Here is a 23,524-nt window from a genome sequence, read left to right as displayed (position 1 = left end):
AGTCTGTAAGAGTGAATGAGATTCTTCTGTCCTAAGTGCAGTACTCTGCATTTGTCCTTGTTGAACCTCATCAGGTTTCCTTTGGCCCAGTCCTCTAATTTGTCTAGGTCCCTCTGTATCCTATCCCTACCCTCCAGCGTATCTACCACTCCTCCCAGTTTAGTGTTATCCCCAAGGAAAAAACTGATAAATAGATTTTGAAGCCAGAGGAACACTTGTGCTCATCTAGTTTGACCTCCTGCATCACACAGGGCAGTACCTCACCTAATAATGTCTGCAACAAGCACAGTAACTTGCAGGTCAGCTACAGTGTTTGTCTTAGCAGGACAGCTCGTCTCAATTTAAAAACTTCATGTGAGGGAAAATCCACCACACCCCTTGATAGGTTCTTCCAAGGGTTAGTTCCTCTCATTGTTAAAAATGTGCAATTTACTTCTCGTCTGCATTTGTCTGACTGCCACGTCCAACCACTTGATTTTACTGAGGGAGATGGCCAGGGTGATTGTTATTTAACTGAACTTTTTTTACCCTCGCCGCAGTCCCAAGTTATGGTTCTCTCCAAACTGAAAAAAGATTATTTGTCTTTCACCATTCAGAAGTTTTTCCCCTGGGAGAAGAAATTAGAAAAATGTAAATGATACTTTTTTTAAAGGAACATGATATTTCCACGTGGTTTCCCAAAGCAGGGATATTTTTAGAAGTGATCTACCATGCACTTCCATCTGTAGAGTTTAATTAAAATTTTCCTACTGGCAAAAATCCCCATCGGTAAACAAAAAAAATATCTTGGGCCTTTATATCTGTCATGCTGCTATGGCAGATTACAGTATACTTAGACTCAGTGGGGTGAGGTTTATACTCTCATATTTCCACATCAGATTAGAAAAGAACAGCTGACTTCTCTTAGAGGAGTAACAAAAAACCCCTTAGAAGTTATATTTATAATGCTAAGCTGAACTCCAAGATTCACACCATATATCGACAATGGTTGCTTGTGATTTTCCAGCTAATAAAGGGAGAAGAGACAAAGGCCGTGTATAGACTACAAACTTCGATTGGCACAAGTTACGTTGTTGTACAGCTGCCAGAGTTTGTATATCACTCGGGCACACACATACTGGTCTTCTTCTGTCTGTGCTGCATGTAATCACAATGAGTGCTTGCATCAATGCAGCATGGGTAGGTATCGCAGCATGCCAGGCGCTGATGTCCAGCACAATGCCTTTTGGGATATTTTCACACTGTTTTGTGGGAGAGAGTAATGATTGGCCCATGGGTTTCTGGGAGCTAGGGGTCAAGTTCCCAGCATGCAACTTTCTCCGTTCCACAATACATTCCATAACCCTTAATTTTTATGCAATTTTTTGAAACTCCCACAAAGCTGCATGGCCCTTTGTGACCTCCACTATCTCTGGCAGAAGCCTGGAGCCCACCGAGCTCTGCGCTATTCTCATGGAGATTGCAAATAGAAGAGGCACAATTGTCTTGTACTTGCAGAGCTTCAGGAAGTACCACAACTACCAGGATCACAAAGAGGATGGGAGTATCTTCAAGGAAAGGTTGTTGATGGACATAGCGAAAAAAAATTCCAGGATGCTGGTAGCAGTCACAGAGCAGCTGCCAATCAGGGAGCAACACTTCTGGGCCCAAGAAACAAGTACTGACTGGTGGAATCACATCGTAATGCAGGTTGGGATGATGAGCCATGGCTATAGAACTTTAGGACATGACATGCCACGTTCCTGGATCTGTGGGCTGAGCCCACCCCAGCCCACCAGCTCAGGGACTCCAGAATAAGAGCGGCATTGACAATGGAGGAGTGGGTGGTGATCACACTCTGGAAGCTCGCAACTCCAGATTGTACCAGTCAGTGGGAAATCATTTTGGAGTTGGAAAATCCACAGTGGGGACTGTTGTCATGCATGAGTGCAGGGCCATTAATTGTCTCCTGCTATGCAGGACTGTCTCTCTCAGCAACGTGCAAGAGATAATGGATGGATTTGCAGCAGTGGGGTTCCTGAACGGCAGTGGGGTGACTGGCAAACGTATATCCCTATTTTGGCACCAGCCCACCTTGCTACTGAATACGTCAACAGAAAAGGATACTTTCCCAGGTTATGCAAGCACCAGTGGACCACCAAGAATGCTTCACTGACATCAGTATGGGTTGGAAGGTGCATGGTGCCCGCATCTTAAGACAGCTCTGTCTCGTGTAATGAAAACCAGGTACTATTTGGTTTTTACCTGCTGGTATCTACTTTGTAGTGCTGCTGCAGAATTATAAATACTGCTGGGACTGGAGCTCTGCCTGCTGCTATGACCTGCTGTACATTTATAAACGTGGCTAGGTGTTTTCCTGCAGCTACGAGTTCTGCGGTGGTGCTTGCTATATGCCTGTATTAGTGTTTGATTTCTTTACTGCAGCTATGCAGGCCGTACTGTGTGTGATGAACTAATAGAAAGACTTGATTTCTCCAAAAATAGAACTTTATTGGGTGAACACAGACACAGACAAATTTCTAACATAGCTTAACAAGGTGCAACTTTTTAAATTCCCCTCAAGGCAGCCAGGCCAGAAGTGCTGATAAAAACAGACAGAGGCACCATTAGGTTTACAGTCACAAGGGGAAAGGGGAAAGACACTTCCAAAACTCCCTTCCCTTATTCCCCTAAATACTTTTAATACGAAACCCTTATTGACCCAGCACCGTGCTCCAGCCCCAGCTACAGTGAACACAGCCTGGTAGGGAAGGGGGACAGGATTTTCTGTCTCATGAAGCTATAAAACGTTGGCCCCTGTTACGTGGATACCAGTATAGGCCTTGGCACTGAATACTGGCACTATTTTCCACAGGGGCTCTCGCTCCTGTGGGTAAGAAAGGCAGGGAGGGTACAGCTGCTACCGGTGTCCCGAAGCCACTCAGGCCCATATGTCACTAGCCTGTTTACTGCGATGGTGCCAGCTGAATGCATCACAGAGGGCCGTGGGAAAGTGTCCTACCAGGGGAGGAAGAAAAAAGGCAGCTGTCCCTAGAAGCCTTCGGGAGAGGATTGCCTAGTACCTCCATGAGAGTTTCATCGCAATCTCTCAGGATGACAACAGGCACATCCCTATGCACATAACCCACGTGCAGTGATGAGCTGCCAAATTTTTAACAACCGGTTCCCTCCTCCCTCCAAAATTTTAACAACGGGTTCCCTCCTTCCCCCCCCTCGGGGGGGGGGGGTCGTGCCCCATCCAACCCCTCATGTTCCTTGACACACACACTCCGAGACCCCTGACCCATCCCCCCCTTCCCTGTCCCCTGACTGCCCCTTGCCGCCCCACCCAACCCCTCCTCTCATTCTCAATGGCCCCCCAGAACCCCTACCCCATACAACTACTCCTTCTCTCTGTCCCTGAGTGCCCCCACCACCTCATCCAACCCTGCTCTTTCCTGACTGCTCCCCGGGACCCTTGCCCCCATTCAATCCCCCTGTTCCCTGCCCTCTGACCCCCCCACCCCCAAACTCCCCTACCCTCTCTCCAACACCCCCTCCCTGCCCCCTTACCGCGCTGCCTGGACATGGCTGGGCCGGGACAGGAGTCGCGCGGCCGGAGCCGGAGGATGCGGCGGGAGCCCAGCGGCCGGAGCCAGGTGGCTGGCCGGGTGGAGCCAGGGAGGGCTGGCCAGAGCTGGAGCCGGGCAGCCGGGGCCAACGCCACGCCCCGCCCCGCGCTGCCGGAGCCCGGCCCCCTGGCAAAACAGCAGGGGCGGCTGGAGCCACGGGGCCAGGCCGGGCTGGAGGTGGGGGACCGTGTCCAGAGCCGAGCATCCCGGTAGGTGGGGCCCGGCAGGGCCGGGGGGGGGTGCAGCTGGAGCCGGGCGGACGGGAGGGGTTCGGGGACGTGGGGCCGTGCCGCCGCAGCCGGTGAGGGTCGGGCGGGGACCCGGGCCGGGGGCCGGGCAGGGTCGCGGCCGGGAATGCAGGGGGACGCGGCCAGGAGGGTCGGGCGGGACCCGGGACGGGGACGGGTGGCCGGGCAGGGTCGCGGCCGGGAACGCGGGCCAGGAACACGGGGACCCGGGAGGGGTTCGGGGGAGTCGGGACGCGGGCCGGGAGGGTCGCGGCCAGGGATGGGCGGGGACGCGGGGCCGTGCCGCAGCTGGTGAGGGTCGGGCGGGACCCGGGACGGGGACGGGCAGGGTCGCGGCCGGGAACGGGGCCGGGAACGCGGGGACCCGGGGATAAGGGGGCGGGTGGCCGGGCAGGGTCGCGGCCGGGGAGGCGGGGACGGGCCGCGGCCAGGGACCGGCCGGGGCACACGCCCCCCCGCCCCCAGTTTCCTACCTCAGCGTCGTCTTCCTGGGCCGGGGAAGCCTGCTTGCTTCTCAGCCCTCCCAGGCTTCCCGCGTGAACAGCTGATTCGCGGGAAGCCGTGGGGGAGGAGAAGCAAGGAGGAGCTTCATGGCAGGAGGTGGAGGCAACGGTTTGCGCGAACCGTTTGCTAAAATTAGACGCCGGACAGAGAACTTTAGCATCCGGTTCTCTGTCCGGCGTCTAATTTTAGCAAACGGTTCATGCGAACCGTTGCGAACCGTCTGCAGCTCACCCCTGCCCACGTGGCCGATCCACCTAGCCCAGCAAGGTAATGAAAAGCAGATGACTCCACATGACTCCAGCAGCTGGGGCTTTAAGAAAAAATATCAAATAACTCAATACTCACAATAAAATGATTGGACTTAGTGTCACTGAAATCCTGGCAGCCCATCACTGAACCTCTGGAGCATTTCCATGCACCAGAATACAAAGCTGCTTACGCTTTATTTTTCAACCATTCCAAAATCCCCAACTTCCCTTGTCACTCCCAAACAAAGCAAAGTATTTCCTATCACCTAAACAATTTACAACAAACCAAAAGAGGGGCATCTTGCTCCAGAAGCAGATGGGAGAGGAGGTAATATTGCATACGCCTGCAGGGTTTTTCCTCTTACCATATGCTCTAATTATGCTTTATACTACACAAAGGAAAATCTTGGCTCACTATGCTACGCCTTAAAGGCTATTTCATCTCTAAAATACTGGTTGTGCCTATTGACAGTAGTATTAACTATTTATACCATCCTTCAGACAAGCCTTAGCTTCCAAGTTGCCCATGGTGCTTCTGTGCCTGTAGAAAAGTTTCCATGAACTTGGTAATAAAGAAAACTGATGAACTTAGTTTAGCATCTAAGTAAGAGCAGTCCCTGCACAGCCAGCTGGTGGGACTTGTCAAATACATACCAGTCCATTTGGAGGAAAACAAATTCTTCCAACAGTTGCATCATCTGTCCTTAGAGCATGCTTTCTGCAGCCTTAAGTGTCTGGAAAGTGCCTAGCACATTGTGCGTGTTACTGCAATAAATCATATTAATTAATAGCCCTCTAAGAGGTAAATGTGATACCTTGAAATCAGTTTTGGGGCCAATACAAGTACCCGTTTAATCCATCTTTCTAACCAATTTATGTCTTTCTTTAGTGGGTTTCCATCACACAGACAGAGGAGGCCACTCAAGATTGTCCTGAGTCAGTAGTTCTGTAGGCTGAGCACCAGAGAAGCTTCAAGCTGCACATAGCCCTGCCTCATAGTGGAGGGAATGGTTCAGACACAGCTGCAGCAGACCTTCCATTTGGCCAAAGGGAATTCGGGCAGCAGAGTGTATTCTGATAAATGGGGTTCAGATAGATTCCTAGATTTTAAGGCCAGGTTTCATAGGGTCAATGTAGTCTGATCAGCTACTTACCACAGGGCGGAGACTTCCTCCATCCAGCCCTTAAGTTGTGTTTGAGCTAGAACATATTCTTTAGAGAGCTGTCTGTCAGGGACCGGGATGTGGGCGGTCATGCCCAGTGGTGGGAGCGGGAGTCCATAGTCAGGAATCAGAGCCCAGGGTCAGGACTAGTTTCCCTGGAGCAAGGCAAGGTTGGGAACAATGCAGGAACTATTGATGCCGTGGGCAAATGCCTTGAGCGGCTGCTGACCTGCTGCTGAGTTTATGAGCCAGTCTGCTGACTCTTCCAACCAATCCAGTGCTTCAGCCAATCAGGAACCTACTGCAGACCAGCTGCGCTCGTTAGGTTGCCTGGAGACTGACGCTGCTGCAGGCCCTGCTTCCTGACACCATCCAGCTGTGATGTAAACACTCCAGGTGATGGAGAATCCACCACATCCCTAGGTAAAATGACTGGGTAACCACAGGGCTTTCCCCTGGAAGTTGTGCTTGCCAGAGGCCAGGAACCATTGTGGGTGGAGCTCCCTATCACCAAAGGTCAGGTGGAGATCATGTCTCTCCTTTCTGGGGAGCTGCAGCCAAGTGGCAGGCTCTGGACTGTGCACCCACAGGCAGAGGGAAAGTGAAGCGAACCTGTTTGCATTGATGAGAACAACCCAGCCCTCACACGGCTGGCCTGGGGAAGAGACTCTTTATTCTCTCCCCACACTGCATGCCCAAGAGCTGGCCCCCACTCCAGCCCTGCGTGGTTTTTAAATGCCATTAAATCCTGGAGACACTAACAGAGGAGCAGCACCCCCACTGAGATGGCTATTCCTGGGTGCAGCAGCCCACCTGTTGAACAGTGCTTCTCAGTGCTCCATGATGCGCACTCGCTGCCTATTGGCTTCCAGATTGAATTCAAGGGACTGGGTTTGATCTATACAGCCCTAAGTGGGTTGAGACCTTGCTAGCTGAGAGGCTGCTTCTCTCTGCCGAGGTGTGTGGGGGGGTCATCTCATTTCTTCCCCCCCCCCCCCCAATTTATAGGAAGGGCACCTAGGACCTTGGATAAGCCCCTTTTCCTTTTTGTGTACATTGAGTAATGATGATAATCTGTGGGGAACTTGTATAGAACGAGGGACTCTCCCCACAGAAATGCTACAGGAAATTCCTATGAAGGAAGTGAAAGGAGATTAGAGCCGGGCAAGGTGCAATGATCTCAAGTTGCAGTGGGGGAGGTCTAGGTTGGATATTAGGAAAAACTATTTCACTAGGAGGGCGGTGAAGCACTGGAATGGGTTAGCTAGGGAGGTGGTGGAATCTCCTCCCTTAGAGGTTTTTAAGGCCCAGTTTGACAAAGCCCTGGCTGGGTGACTTAGTTGGGGATTGGACCTGCTTTGAGCAGGGGGTTGGACTAGATACCTCCTGAGGTCTCTTCCAAACCCTAATCTTCTATGAGTCTATTCTAATGGTGCAGTAATGCATTTTCACCTCTACGGCACCCACTCAGCTCTCCAAGCAGCATTGCACAGTGTCCTTGTCTCAGCACCCCCTACTGGGCTGTCTTTGGGCCTGCAATGGGCTTTGTCAGTCTTGTCCCGAGATTTGGCAGTCCGGGTTAAACCCTATTGCAGGGTTCTCTGAATCAGAGACACCTGTTTCCTCTGCAATGTCTCCCCCACTGAACTCCCTCAGTCTACTTTTAAGGCCTAGCTTTGCCCGCTCTGGCCGGGAGGCAATTAGCTAATCACTCCTCAGGTGTGGAGCATGGCTAATTGGGATTCTTTCCCTTGCCTTGCAGACAATGAGGCTTAAACCCATCCCTGAGGTAATTCCTCAGTCTTTGGAGGTTTTGTTTTAATCATCCTGAGCATTTAACACAACCCTGAAATATTGTGTCACGGTACATTTTTAAGCCATTGTTTCTAGTAAACTTGTGAACAGAGATCATTGCCAAACCTCAGCCAAAATGGAGAGACTGCGGAGTCAGGATGATGCCCTGGTGAGAAGAAACAAAAGTGAGCTGGGCTGTGAAACAGCAATAATTAACGTCTCTTCGCCGGGTCACAGATGCGCATGCAGGAAGACAAGGCAATAGGCATTTTGCTGATGATGGGGCCATTTTCCATTCCCCCAGCCTTCAGAGAAGCCCATGCGCTGTTAATATCATTGAGCCACTGGGAACGCCTGAGCGGGGGAAGCTCCTTTCCACCACTGCTGCCTTTGTGCTGAAGGGGTGAGTTCAATCACAGCCTGAGGAGGGGATGATATGCAGCCGCACCAGCTCCAGGGGCTCCCCTGCACAACCAGCCAGCCCTGGTGGTCTGTGAATGGAGAAAGGGACTGGCTCTTAGTCCCATGGCCTCCCTGTCCCCTTTTCCCAGGCTGCTAACTAACCAGAGCCCTGGCATTCTTCTAGCACAGACGCCTCTGGCAGCACTGGGACCCCTACGAGAACAGCTGCCGAGGTGAGAACGCTTCATGGGGGAACACGTCTGTGTGGTATGAAGGTGGGGTTGAGCTCCCCCTCCCTCAGGATGCTCCCAGTCAGTGGCAGCGGGAGCAGGGCAGGCAAGTGGCGATCCCCCACACATATAGGGGGGTGCAGGGGTGATGGGATCCCGGGGTACAGCCTGGGACCACTGTGCCCTCTTAAATCTCCAGCCTGGGCTGTCTCACACGACGCTTTGCTAGTGACAAGCAGCGAAACCCTCCAGGCACTGGGATCACAAAGCACAACCGCATGTGGAGCCCCACACCCAGCTAGATGGCATGACTGCTCCCAGAGCACACACAGCAAGGCAACCGCCAAAGCTCCCCAGCGCCCAACCTTGTACCTCAGGAATAGACCAACTTGCACTGCTCAAGATGAGTACTGCAAGGTTATTAATTGATTCATCAATGGGAAGTGGACATACAGCAGCCTTTGTCAATCTGAGCACATTTACCAAACGCTTCAGGCAAACTCACTGGTAAAGATAAACAGTAAAAGAAGTTTACTGACTACAAAAGATAGTTGTTAAGTGATTATAAGTGATAGGCAAAAAGTCAGAGTAGTTACCAAAGGAAAATAAAATACACCTCTACCCCAATATAACGTGACCTGATATAACAGGAATTCGGATATAACACAGTAAAGCAGTGCTCTGGGGGGCGGGGCTGCACGCTCCGGTGGATCAAAGCAAGTTCGATATAACGCGGTTTCACCTATAATGCGGTAAGATTTTTTGGCTCCCGAGGACAGCGTTATATCGGGGTAGAGGTGCATAAGCACGCAGTTTAAACTCTCAACCCTACTAGACTGAGCAGCATGTAGATTAAGCACTTTTTCTCCCCCCACTGGGTATTGCAGTTCCTGGTACACAGGTTTCACCCTTGAAATCTGGGCCAGTCTCCTCTGTTGGAGTCTTCAGTCTCCTGAGTGTCTTTGTTGCTTGCAGCATATATAGGGGGGAGGGAGAAAGGCCAATCATGCAGCCCCTATGTTCTGTTTTATACTCTTAGTACGTGTGCTTGGAGAACACAAGTCCAAGCATGTCTGGTGGGCATTGCTGAGTCCCCAGGCAAGGCTGAGCAATTCCCCTGGTGTGGCCTTGTGCAAGTGAGTCATTATATTGTAGCTCCCTTGCTGGACAATGGCTCTTGATGGTTGTTCAATACCCACCCGGGCATTGGTTACTTTCCTTGCTGTTGTCTCTGGAGAGCTAATATCTGGGCAATTCCCCAATTTCAGCATGTTTTACTGACAGCCAAACACCACAGTCTCATAACTTCATATGCACTAATGATTTAGAGAGAACAGTGACTTTCACCAGATCATAACCTTTCCCCTGGTACCTCACATGGCCTGCTTTAACTGCAAGACCACAGCTATATATAAATGAGGACTATGGGGGTTACAGAATGTCACAGAGGGAATCAAGGACAGCCAGGGTACAAGAGGGGGCTGCTGGGACAGGTTAGACTGGGTAGGTAAGTGGGTGGGAATGTGGGGGTGGGAGAGAGTCTGGGGAAGGCGGAGGATGGGGCCATAGGGGGCACTGTGGAACCTCCTAATTGTGAGCCTTTCCAGCTTCCAACATACACCCTCCTCCCGGCTGTTGTCACCCCACCTCCTCCTCCCTGGGGCTCCCCGGCCAGCTGACAACAGGGGCCAGAGCGAGAGGGAAGGCAGAAAGCCCACCCGGCTGCTTGCAGAAAGGAGCTGGAGCATCCCCAGCAGCCAGAGAAGGACCTGCCGCAGTCTGCCCAACCCCCCAATCTCAGCACAGGCACAGGAAGGCATGACAGGGCTGCCAAAGGCATGCGTGCCATGTCCAGCACATGACATGGGGCAGCCTCATGCAGCACACGTGTCTCCTGGACAGCCCACAGTAACAGCAGGACAATGGTCCCACCCTTGCCCGGCCCACCCTGCCCCACCAACTTTCCTGGACACTGCTAAGCCTACTCTCAGTGCTGGTCTCAGTTATGTAGCCATCATGTATGTACCTTCCTGTAGATGGTGACTATTAGCGCCGGTAAAAAGTTAGTCGACTATCTTAAAAGTCAGTCTTCGTGATCTAGTCTTTTCCATACCCTAAGACAGCCTTGAATCTACTTTACTCCTTTGCTGTTTATGCTCTTCCTCCAGGGCTCAAAGCATCTTTTTCCCCTTTCCATGCTAGCCAGCTCTATAACTGTGTGAATATTAAATGGGAGATTAATTAAAAGCAAACTAAAAATCATCAGTGGGGGTGGTTGTGTAATCCAGCAAAACACCAGCAAATCTCTGCTTGAAAAACCAAAGAAAAGCAAGTAAAAGGAGAGAATATTTATTGTCCTTCTTTGCCAAAGGGCTTCTTTCTTCATCAATTTACATTTTCCTCCGATGAAATATTCTGTAGGAAGCCAGCTTCCAGATACTCTGAGCAAATGCTTTCATTACCGAAAACCAGAGCAGATGTGGCCTCCCGATTCACAGGGCGCAGTTATGCCAACCTGCCGAGGGGGCACTGGCCACCCACGGTAGCCCCAGCCGCTCAACCCTAATCCCGGCCCAGTGGGGAGGAGAGGAGAGGCCTGGGGAGGGGGCGGGCTGGAAAGTTAGCCCACCCTGCACTCACTTCACAAGGACAGGTGCTGTCCCATGGCATTCAGCCCAGCTTCCCACTCTGGCCATTATGACCTGTAGCCCACTCTGCTAAATGGGACGGATTAGCACCACTCCATAATCCAAAATACCACAAGACTTCATGTGGTTATTAGAACGATCAGTCTCGGTTGCACCGGAGGCTGCAGCCAAGCTCGGGGCCCCATTGAGCTAGGCGTTGTACACACAGGTAGCGAGAGAGAGTTCCTGCCCTGAAGCTATTAGAACCTGGACAGACAAGAGACACCAAGGGTGGGAGAGGCGAAGGGTTACTCTACCCTTTCACAGCTGGGCAACTGAGGGCACAGAGAGACCCCAAAAGTCACATCAGGAATCTATGCTGGAGCTGGGGACTGAACCGTTTTCGATCCCTTAACCACAAGGTCAAGCTTCTTCTCAAAGGTGGAACTGTTGGTCTAATTTTCATTTACACCCAGGCCCCTTACACCACTCCAGCAGTGTAAAGGAGCCTTCCAATGGGCTTAAATTACATTTACACTTACTCTAAGACCCTTTCACTTTGCCAGAGCAGTGTAAAGAGGGTTTGCGGTCAATAAGTATCAGTGTGTTCTGGACTGAGCTATTTCTTTTCATGAATATTCAGAAGGGATGGGCAAATTTGGGCCAGTCGTATTTGTACCAGAATACAACACGCAGCTTTATGCATCGTGTAGATGCTCTGAACTTCAGGGGCAGGATCTAGGGACCTCTAGATAGGCTCTACATTTTTATAGAATTGCCTGCCTCTGTTTCATCTTATAAATAATGCTTTATTTTCTGGGGAAATTAGAAATTATATAGCAGTAATCTCTGGTAGATAACAAGCATTGAGGAAGTCCCAGGAGAAATTTGGAACATCCTATTAATGTATTTTTAAAAACTTTTATATGGGAGAGTGAAAAAAAAACAAATTACAGAAAACTATAAAATTCTGTCAACTTTTCTGGAGCACTGTTCCTTAAGAAGGCTCCCAAAGCACTTTGCTGGAGATACAGAGAGAGCTATAATATGCAGAAACTTCATTAATGTAGCAGAGCAAATATAACAAAATCAGGAAATGAAAAGATTAAAGGGCCAGATTCTCAGCGGGTGCAAATGAACAGAGCTCCCCGGAAGTCATCCTCAGCTCATTTCCACCAGCTGAGGATCTAGATCAAGGATTCTATAGCAGCAGCAATTTGGTTATTGGGTCCATCCTCAGGTCTCTATACTACCGCGATAAATTGACCTATGTTACACTACTTCAGTTACACGAATAATATAATTGAGGTTGACATAGCTTAGGTTGACTTACCGCAGTGTCTACCCTGTGCTGTGTTGACGGGAGATGCTCTCCCACCAACTTACCTTGCTCTTCTCGGGGAGCTGGAGTACCGGAGTCGACGGGCGAGCACTCTGCCATTGACTTGGCGGGTCTTCACCAGACTCACTAAATCGACACCGCTGCATCGATCACAGCAGTGCCAATCTACTGGTATGTGTAGACATGGCCTTAGTATCTTCTCTTCCTCTCCCCTACCCTTTTGCTAGATGTACTGCACAGTAGCAATCTATTTACGTTTTTTAAAGATATAGTATCATGTCCACCATCTTGGCCAGCACACTTGGGATTGAAGCGCAGACTTCCAGAGCTAAAAGTATGCGCTGCGACAGCTAGTGCTAAGGAGCCACATCTCAGGTGAGATGCTGCACACGTCCCTAGCGAGACAGTCCCAGGTAGTATGAGCTAGTGGAAAAGTTAGGGGACTTTAGAGAGGTAACCCACATTATGAAGAGTGGGGTGTGCAGCATTCCAGGCATTTCCCCCCAGGAGTTATGGAATGCCAGGGGCATGTTTCTCTCCAGGGCACAGTCATGCAAGCCTTATTCACCCAGGTGTACTCTTGAGCACTGTCATCCCAATGAAGATTCCAGGGCTGAATTTGTTCCGTAGTCTCTTGATCTCTGTTCTGTCATTCTCACAAGCTCAGAAGTGCTCATTGTTACAGCTCGAAAACCATTTCAAAGCAGGTGCTAGAGCCAGAACAATCAAAGGGAAATGGTGCTCAGAACGAATCAGGAGAGGTGGACTCAGGCAAGAGACTGTCTGGATTTGATGGGGGCTCTTGGGACTTGCCCAAGTGTATTGGTTTTGCAGAACAATCAGCACTTACAGACTAGCAGTTACCTTCACAGCAGCTGGGAGACCGGCTGGGGGCATTCATGCAGAAGGGCATTATTATCTCACGTGGTTTAACTACAATGGGCAGAGGCCATGTCTTGTGGCTGGGGAGAGGGTACAAGAAGTCTTCCTCAGTCCATCACCCCATGTGTCTCCACACAGCCACACCCTCAGAGGGTGCAAGGAATGCTCCATTACAGCACAGCTGTTGCTGGTCCTAGCCACAGTAACAAGAGCAGGGTGACAACCAGACCATCAACCTTCTCCATCCTCTGTGCCAGCCTGCGGACTTGAGCCAGTATGGAGGGAGTCTGTATCCCATAATTTTCACACCTCTCTTTCAAAATTCTACAAACCCACGTGGCCCTCCTCGCTATCCACCATCTCTGACAGAAGCATGGAGCCTGCACAATTCTGCAATATTGTCGTAAGGGTTGCAAGCACAGGGTGCACGATCATGGCGTATTTGAAGAGCGCAAGAAGAACCAAATGAGTGGAGAACACGACAATTCCTTGGAGGGCAGATTGCTGTGGGGCACAGCAAAAACAAATTCAATGTTGTTGGTGGCATTCACGGAGCAGCTGCAAATGGCAGAGCACCTCTTCTGGGCCCAAGAGCAAACACTGACTGGTGGGATCACATTGTAATGCAGGCTTGGGATGATGAGCTGGGGCCACACAACTTTTGGATGTGCCAGACCACATTCCTGCATCTGCACACTGAGCTCACCCCGGCCCTCCTGCACATGGACACCAAAATGAGAGCTGCACTGACAGTGGAGAAGTGAGTGACGATTGCACTGTGGAAAGTTGCAACTCCAGACTGCTACCGGTCAGTTGGGAATCAATTTGGAGCTGGGAAATCCACCGCGGGGGCTATTGTGATCCAAGTGTTGAGGGCCATTAATCGCCTCCTGCTATGCAGGACCAGGACTCTCAGCAATGTGCAGGTCATAGTGAATGGATCTGCAGAAATGGGGTTCCCAAACTGTGGTGGAGTGACAGACGGCATGCAGATCCCCATTTTGGCACCAGAGCACCTAGCCACTGAGCACATCAACAGAAAGGGCTACTTTTATATGGTTATGCAAGCACTGGTCAATGACTGGGAAGCGTCACCGACATGAGTGAGGGCTGGTCAGGGAAGGTGCATGACGTGCATCTTAAGAACACAGGCCTGTTCAGAAAGCTGCAAGCAGGGACTGCCTTTCCAACCAGTGGATTACCATTGGGAATGTTGAAAGAGTGATCCTGGGCGAGCCAGTCATAGAATCATAGAAGATTAGGGTTGGAAGAAACCTCAGGAAGTCATCTAGTCCAACCCCCTCGAAGCAGGACCAACACCAACTAAATCATCCCAGCCAGGGCTTTGTCAAGCTGGGCCTTAAAAATCTCTAAGGATGGAGATTCCACCACCTCCCTAGGTAACCCATTCCAGTGCTTCACCACCCTCCTAGTTAAATTGTGTTTCCTAATATCCAACCTAGACCGCCCCACTGCAACTTGAGCTCATTGCTCCTTATTCTGTCATCTGCCACCACTGAGAACAGCCAAGCTCCATCCTCTTTGGAACCCCACTTCAGGTAGTTGAAGGCTGCTATCAAATCCCCCATCACTTTTCTCTTCTGTAGATAATTGGTTGTACAGTAGGAAAAGTGTCTTCTTATATAACAAAACCCCCACCAACTTAGCTTTCTCAAAACTTTCATATATAATTTTTGGGCTGAAATCAAGCTAAGAATATTTCAACTCAGAAGTCAGAATATTTCTCCAAGTTATGAATAAATGAAAACAAAAGCTGTCATCAAAACAGCTTTGCTATTTAGCTATACTGTTTGTTACCAAGAAAATGCTACTCTGCATGAACATATATTCCAAAGGATTTATATTTCAATAGCATAACATTGTTACAGATTCACAGCCATGAAAATGTACCAGTAGCAAGGAATGAAAAAAAATGCAAGAAAATCAAATCAACCAACAGTTAAAATAAGCGACTGCCTAAACTGTATTGTGGAAGGATACATAATAGATGCCGTTACAATTAAAGATTCTAAGTTATCAATTTAACATTAGGGGTAATGAATTTTCCTTCTTGTAGCTTCGCTCTCTACCCACTCCCTTCTTCTATTACCACGGCATGGAATATGTCTGAAGTTTTCTAGTGCACAAACTCTCCCTTTTGAATGTGTTGTTAGAAATGTAGGAAGCTCCTGGCAATGATAGACAATTTCAAGTCATCCAAATATAGTTGTCACTGACAGCAGCCTTCTTTCTCTTTCAGGACAATCAGCCTTCAGTGAATTAATCATGCTTTGCTGTTTTGAGGTTTGTCAGACCATTAGTCTTTCAAGCCGACTCTTTAGAAGATGACCTACTTGTGACAATCACTGTATACAAACACGTTTATCTCCAGCTCCATGTCACATGGAAAACAAAGATGGAGAATTTAAAAGATTCTTAAGGTTAAGCCATGGACCCAACCGACAGTTAATAGAAATAGATATCCAGGAACTAGAAAATGTACACTTGGGAAACCAATGGGATATTCAGCTGTGAGACGAGGGATGCAGGGATTCCTTGCATCGGGAGTTTGAACCCCTTCTGCCTACATATGGGGCCCAAGTGAGCAGTCTCTGGGCAGGAGGTGGGGACACTGGAGGAGTCTGAGGCCTATGTCTAGTGAAAAGCCCTGCCAAAGGGGAAGAGCAAGTAGAGAAAACCCGCAGAGGGGAGTCCCCACCTTGACCCCTGACATGCTGTTCTTATTATATCCACACCCTTTCACCCACACCTAATCTCCTTCCCCCTCCTGCTCTGCCCCTCATCTCTGAGATCCTCCTTACTTCCTCTCCCTTTACCCACTTTTTCTCTGTGTCCATTTTCCTTCCAAATCTAGCCTATACCCCTCCCTCATACCTCAGTTGGGGTCTCCATGTGCTACCTCCCCATCGCTGCCCTTCTCCAAGCAGGCCATTCGTTCGGTTTTAAGATGCACACCCTGTTTTCCTATGGTTTGTTCGCTGTCCGGTGCTGAGACAAAACCGGACGTGGTTTTGTCCGGTATCAAGCCTGGAGGATGCCATTTTGAAGAGCATGCTGCTCCGCCCCCACCAGTGAGATGCGTGCAAGTCACACTGGCAGGGGCAGGGCAGAGCGCTCTTCAAAATGGCATCCTCCATGCAGCATGGGTGCGTGCGAGGTCACGCCAGCAGGAGTGGAGGGGTGCGTGCTTCAAAATGGCAGTCTTCTGTGCAGGAGTCCATGCCGTCCCCGGAAGTACCAGAATGTCTGGTATTCTGGGGATGTGGCAGTGGCACATGTGAAAGAGCTCTTAGGAAAAAATCTCTCACAAATGAAAGAGCTCTTAGGAAAAAATCCATCCCTGGCATAACACCATTAAAATCAGGGGGTTATTGCAGGGAAGAACTTGCCCCTACACAGTTAAGCTGTGCCCTGGCACAATTCTGATGGCCCAATAGAGTGGTAGCCATAGAAAAAGGAACATGTGACCATTAATGTGAGCAACCAGGAAATGACAGGAAGATGGGTAAGGATGTGTTGCAATGACTCTGTGTGCTGCAGACTGTTAAGAGCTGATGTAAAGAGCTGTACAGAGGAAGCCAATCACAATGCTCATCACAAGTTTTATTAGTCCTACCAAAGCCAGGAACAATGCTACACATTCTTGCGTGTCATCACAGAGTCTTAGAGTTGAAGGCCAGAAGGGACCACCAGATACTCTGACCTCCCATTTATCAGAAGTCACTCTCACCAGCCAGCCACCTCCACACCAAGGCAACAACCCAAAGTTTTACAGGCCCACCGGAGACTAAACCATAGTGTGTCACAGGCAGAGAACCCCTGTGGGACTGAAGCACTCAAAACCTCTGAAATGGCAGGGAATTGATTAGGTGAGACATACCCAGATGATCCTAGCATATGACCCATGCGGCAGAGGAAGATGAAAACCAGCCCAGGTCGCTGCCAATGTGACCTAGAAGGAAATTCCTTTCTCAGCCCACATATGGTGACCATTTAGACCCTGAGCATGTGAGCAAGAACCAACCAGCCAAGCATCTGAGAGACAGACAGAATGCTCGGTGCCACCTCACAGCCCTGGCCCTTCCTGTTAAGAATCCCATCTCCAGCTATGGCCATCTCATAGAATATCAGGGTTGGAAGGGACCTCAGGAGGTCATCTAGTTCAACCCCCTGCTCAAAGCAGGACCAATCCCCAACTAAATCATCCCAGCCAGGGCTTTGTCAGGCCGGGCCTTAGAAACCTCTAAGGAAGAAGATTCCACCACCTCCCTAGGTAACCCATTCCAGGGCTTCACCACTCTCTGAGTGAAAAAGTTTTTCCTAATATCCAACCTAAACCTCCCGCACTGCAACTTGAGACCATTACTTCTTGTTCTGTCATCAGGTACCACTGAGAAAAGGGAGAGCAAAAAAATCTACTGGCAACCATTTACATATATGTAGATATGAATTACTATCATAACGCAGACTTCAAAGACTATTATTAGGTACTTCAGATGCAAACACACCCCTGGGCAACCAGGGCTAGAAACGTGATCCTTCACCTTCAAAAATGTGAGCCTCTACCACTTGAGCTAAAGAAAATCTCACAATTGGCAGAACTAGTAAAAAGGCCCCACCTTCCCCTTGTGCACGAACCACTAGTGGGCAACACAACTCACAACACAGAGCTGGTATGTTGTAGCACGCTGAGGTGTAGGCTCTGATAAAATGTGGAAATTCTGACTATTACCACAACCTTCCAAGCATCTCAACGTGGGGAGGGTGGACGACACATACTTGAATTCTCCTCTTCTCTGGGAGAAGCAGTGAGAGCGAGGCAGGGTTGTAAATGAACAAGAACACAAATATAGCTAAGAAAAATCCCTTCTTCTGTGTTGTCTATCTAGCAAGTTATCTGCCCCCCACCCCCTCCGATCACTGTAAAATCTGAGCAGCTCCCACTTGTTAATGTATTGACCCTCACAGCACCACACGAAGCAGGGCACCAATCCCAATTGTTCAGAGGGGGGACATAGAGAAAGTGACTTGCTCAAGATCACATGGGGCAGAGGAGGGATTAGCACCCTGGGCCACTCTTCCTCTGAGCTCCCCCCTTCTCTTCTTGGTGTCTGTCTAGATTTAGCTCCTTCTAGAAAGTTAATGGCAGGATCCTTCACTTGTCCCATTACTGGTCAGATGGTTCATGTTTCCTCTAAGGCTGCACTCTTCAGACTCAAATGGACTCTCCCTAGCCTAGCTAATCCCTCTTTGCTGGCTTTCCCCACTGCACTCGCTCAGCGATTGCTTGCCCAACTTGTAAGTGTGTCACTATTCCAGGGCCACCCAGAGGCTTCAGGGGGTCTGGGGTCTTTGGCGGCGAGGGGCCCCCACCGCTGAATTGCCGCTAGGGCAGAAGGACCCCCCTCCGCGGGTCTTCGGGGCACTTTGACGGCAGGTCCCGGAGCAGAAGGACCCCCCCCCCGCCACCGAATTGCTGCCGAAGACCTGGAGCGGAAGAAGCTCAGGGGGCCCGGGCCCTGCGAGAGTTTTCTGGGGCCCCCAGAGTGAAGGACCCCGCTCCAGGGGCCTCAAAAAACTCTCATGGGGGTCCCTGCGGGGCCCAGGGCCTGGGGCAAATTGCCCCATTTCCCCTCCCCACCCCGGGCAGCCCTGCAGTATTCCCTGACCAAGCCACGGACAACAGCAAGTTGTTTGTCTTCTGCTTTTTTTTGTGTGCCTGCCTGCAGTAAAACAGTTCTTAGGCACAACTGCAGCACAGAGGCCTGCTCAACACTCATGTGGAGCGTGATGCCTCTGTTGCTGTCCTGGGCATAATTCCTGTAGTCATTTTCCTCCCCCACTCTCTTGGTCCTTAGGCTAGTCTTCAGGGAGAGCGTGTAGGGTGCTGGGATGTACTGTTCTATCTCCACCATGGGACACAGAAATGAGAAAGGATGACAACAACAAAACAGGGATGCGTGCTATCAAAACCCATTGTCTTTTCACTTCACTGCACACGAGGAGCTAGCATAGCTCCACACAAAACAAAGGGAGGGAACATTAAACAAAACACAAATGTCATCTTACTGTTTCAAAAGAATGAGACTAACATACGAAGCAGCAGGTGAGTGCATTGTTTCTAGAGTACTGAACAGGATTACTTCCCGAGTGATTTTTTTTCAACTAGAATTGGGTCCATGAATCTCCCAATGAGTTTTCTATAGGAATGAAGCAAAGTTTACTGGTCACAACTCAACAGTGCTATCTTCAAAATGAAGAATTTCACATATAGTATGATGCGCTGAAAAGACTGATCACTGGGCTATTTACTTGGGGGGAAGTTCACCCCTGTGCAGAGGGCCAGCACAAGACCATTGTGTGAGCTAGTTGAAAATCAGAATTTCCATTCTGCAAGAAATTCTGATATTTCAACTTTTGTTTTCATTCTGATTCAGGAGATATCCACATTTTCCTTGAAATAGAAAATGCTGAAAAAACTCATTTAGAAATGTCAAAGTATTTAGTTACGTTTCAGTCAGACATTGAACTGTGCCCACCTGAGCTGCTAGTATTTCATAGAAGTAGTACTCTGATTGTCTCATGTCCTTAGCCTCCAAAATGGTCTGGGCTACCCTAGCTAGACTACATCTCACATGATGCACCATGGCAGTTCAGATAGAGGTGAGACTGCAGTGCATCAAGGGAAATGTAGTCCCGTCAAAGAGCTCCTCCCACAGAAGAGAATGGGTCCATGAGATAGCTGCAAGGCATCACTCAGGCAGACACAGCTTAATATCAAATGACCAAAAATGAATTTTAATTTGGCTCAACAAACTGTTTTCATTCAAATCAATTCAAAACATTTTGCTTTAATTTACCCATCAGAAAACTGAAAAATTTCAGCAAAATCTATTCAATTTCAATGTTGCAGCAACTGCAGTTTCCATTAAAAAAGTATTTTGATGGAAAATTCCCAGCCCATGATAATCTATGTACAGTATCACTTATGTTCTGAAACCACAACGGAATACAAGAAACACACTGGCTTTGTGACTGGCCCTTTGCAGAAGTGTGAATTTCATTCTCTCACAAATAGGTGTGTCCTAAAGGTATAGCTGGAGTGAATCAAAACTGTGAGCCACACATCATTTTTTGTTCCAAACATCCCTGAATACTGGAAGACTTCAGAGCTGGGCTTGAATGTTCCATCTTCTCTAGCTTTGTTGCGTGGAAACTCACATTGCAGAATTAGATTTTTAAAGAGGCATATAAAATCAGATTAGAGTTTAATGGCTTGATTAATCATGTTTTAAGGCACCCGCCCTTTAACAATGTTTAATTTTACAAGCTGCAACTACATCTGCTAACAATAATTTGGTTACATTTTGTAACCCAGGCTAATGCAGGGTGGGCTCTTTGTCCCTCTCCGGTGGCGGCTAGATTATCCATGCAGGTTTATGAGCTCACTGTTGCCTCTCAGCTAATTTACTCAGCAAAAGCAGTAGACACCAAAGCTGGCAGAAAAATGTCCTGGGAAATTTCATTTTTTCCCATTTAAAAAAAAATGTGTGTGTGTGTCTGGCGGGGAGCATTATATAACCATGAAAACTTGATGGGAAAGCTTTTGTTTTGGTCCAAAAAAATTTTTTTTTTCAATGAAAAAATAGCAACTGATTCTGGTAGATGCCAAGGGTGAAATTGTGGCCCCATTGAAGCCAATGGCAAAACTCCCAGTGATTTCACTAGAGCTAGGATTTCACCTTTGGACTTTTCACTCCAAAGGTCCTGGGTTCAATCTCTGCCAATGACTCAACCCAGGGCGCCATTACATCGCATCACGCCCTGTAAGAGGGCATATCCCAGCTGCTACAGGTTCTTCCAACATTTTCTTTTCTGAAACATGTACATAGGTAAAGCTGAGCTGCCTGCAGCGTCTGAGTCACTCTCAGCTAATTTCCAACCCTCCGCATTATAATACTCTCATCTCCAGAATTCACATGCTTGAGCTTTTTCACTAAAAGTTTTATCACAACGACAGATTATGTGCTACTGTGTGTGACAAAAATGCTGCATTTCCATTACAATTTGAACCACTGTTTGTATTAACCTTTCCCAAACTATGTTATTACTTTCAACGGAATTATGAATAGAACATTCAGCAATGATATCTAGGCTGTTTTGATGCGTTTTAAGTACAAACACAATGAGCTTTTAGTTCTTGTCCCAGATTTAGTCAATAAAAAGACCAGCTATCCTCCTCCCACACATGCCAGTCAGGCGTGCTTTACTAATTCCCCTTAAAAGGACACTTTTCTCTTAGAAGCAGATTTGCCAGGCAGTATAATAGGAGTTAATCTTTGTAGAGTCAGTGGCACTTGCTGCACAGAAAGATAATGTTTTGTTATTTAAAGGGGTTTGCTGCCATTTGTCACAATATGACAAATGCTGCTTAGGGTTTATGTTAGAGGCTTTTTTTTTTTAATTTCTCCTTTCTTCAGGCCTTCATAAGAATCACACTGATAACACAAACAACACAGCACCAACACAAGGATGGGATTTGGGGGGAATTCTTTTGCTCTGGCAACTGTGTAACCATGGAAGTAATATTTGGAGAGATTCAGCTGCCAGGTAGAAGGCCAATCCCTTTCAAAATGAGTTATTTGAACAATAATCAAGACGAGAGACATGCTGAAGTCCCCACCACTGAAGCCAGTGCCGCCAGCTCACTTTGAGCTCTCCAGTATGTAAGCAAGCACTCTGCTGGTCCTTATTAGTTGAAGTCAACTATTTTTTGTCAGGGTCCCAATTTCTTGGACAAGGTGTAGTCAAGCTCCAGACTCCAGAGAAAATAATAATAATTAAAAAAAAACCAACAACAATATAATAAGTAAATAAAAAAATGTCAGGGTCCATTCAAAAGCATCAGGCAGTTCGGATTTGGCTCACGGTCTGTCTATTGACCGTCCCTAGTTAAAGCAATGGATTTGCCTTTTGTTGCTCTATTTAAAAATCAGGGGCTGGAGAAAAGCCTTTCTAAAGTGTGACGATGCTTTCATATCATTTACTGAGGGCTGGATGGGTATCTGGATGGGTAGCTTTGGTCCCCTTTGCTCTCAGGGCTGGCTGTGTTGGAGGGGAGGGGCTGAACATAGTCTCCACCCACTCCTATCCACCCAACAGTGCGGGAGACCAAGGTACAACGTCGTGGAGGCTGCTTTCCCTTCTATGTTGTGAGCAGCTATGTGGGTAGCCCATGAAAGGGACTAAAAGGATCCTTCCACCACCTCACCCATGTGCATGGGAGAGTGGCCAGCATGGCTGTGTGCCAATTCTCTGGATATGCCACTTGCCCTCCTCCCCCATTTCTTGCGATGGCACGCGTGCTTCTGACTACAATACATGTCAAGATTTCTTGTTTAATTTCCTCAGTAACCAGGAACAGCAGAAGGAAAATGGGTTCTGGAATGTGACCTTGTGTTGCCTCTGTTTCCCCAGTAAGCCTGAGAGTGGAAAATCGTATACAAATACATTCACTAGTCCGACGCTGGAACAACCCAGCTATATCTGTGCCCTTATTTGCTTGTCCTCTCTCATTTAGACAACACTTTTTTCTTGGCATGAAGGTTTGGGAAGGAGCTCCTCACACTACACAACTTGAAGACAATGAGGACACCACACTGGCACAGCTGACTTCCAAATAAGTATGTTTATTAACTATGTATGAATATACAAGCCTACCTATCTGTACACACCACTGCTCCAGCAGGGTTCTGATGGCTTCTGCAAGAAGTCTGAGGGCTCTCATCTCTTGACAGGGATGTTATCCATTTCCTATGCCCTACCTACAATAACTATGTTGAGCTGAACAGGTTTGAAGGTTTGGAGAATGAGGAAGGGATACAGCAAGTGGTAGCTGACGGTGAGAGGCCAAAGAAAAATGACTGGAGTACAGAAGGGTATGCTGTGCTGTTTAGGAAGATGCATGCAAAAAAAAGGGGGGGGGGCAGTGTATATATATCAAATGAGGTAAAATGTAATGAGATAACTAGCGCTGCAATGGACAATACAGAGTCTGTTTGGGCAATACTTAAATGGGAGAGGAGAGGGATAATGGAATGGCACAATATCTGATCGAATACTTTGCCTCGGTCTTTAATGAGGCTAATGAAGGGGGCTAAGGAAGTGTGAGAGAGGACCGATGGGAATGAAGATATGGGAAGAGGATCGGGATATTCTTAGGAGATTGATGACCTTGAGTATTAGTGTAGTTAGTAACAGATGAAAATAATAGTGAGAAGTATGCATTTAGGCATTTAGGGATGTCTAACAAGAACTTTTTTATAGCTGGGGGGACACCAGTTGGAGGTGGAGGAGGAGGAAGGACCTAGGAGTCCTGTTGATGATCGCAAGATGACTGAGTAGGCAATGTGATGTGGGACCTTATTAAGAGAGAGAAGTTTATGGAGAGGG

The sequence above is a fragment of the Mauremys reevesii genome, linkage group 6 (genome assembly GCF_016161935.1).
Source record: "Mauremys reevesii isolate NIE-2019 linkage group 6, ASM1616193v1, whole genome shotgun sequence".
Classification (NCBI taxonomy): domain Eukaryota; kingdom Metazoa; phylum Chordata; order Testudines; family Geoemydidae; genus Mauremys; species Mauremys reevesii.
This window is presented reverse-complemented; position numbering follows the sequence as displayed.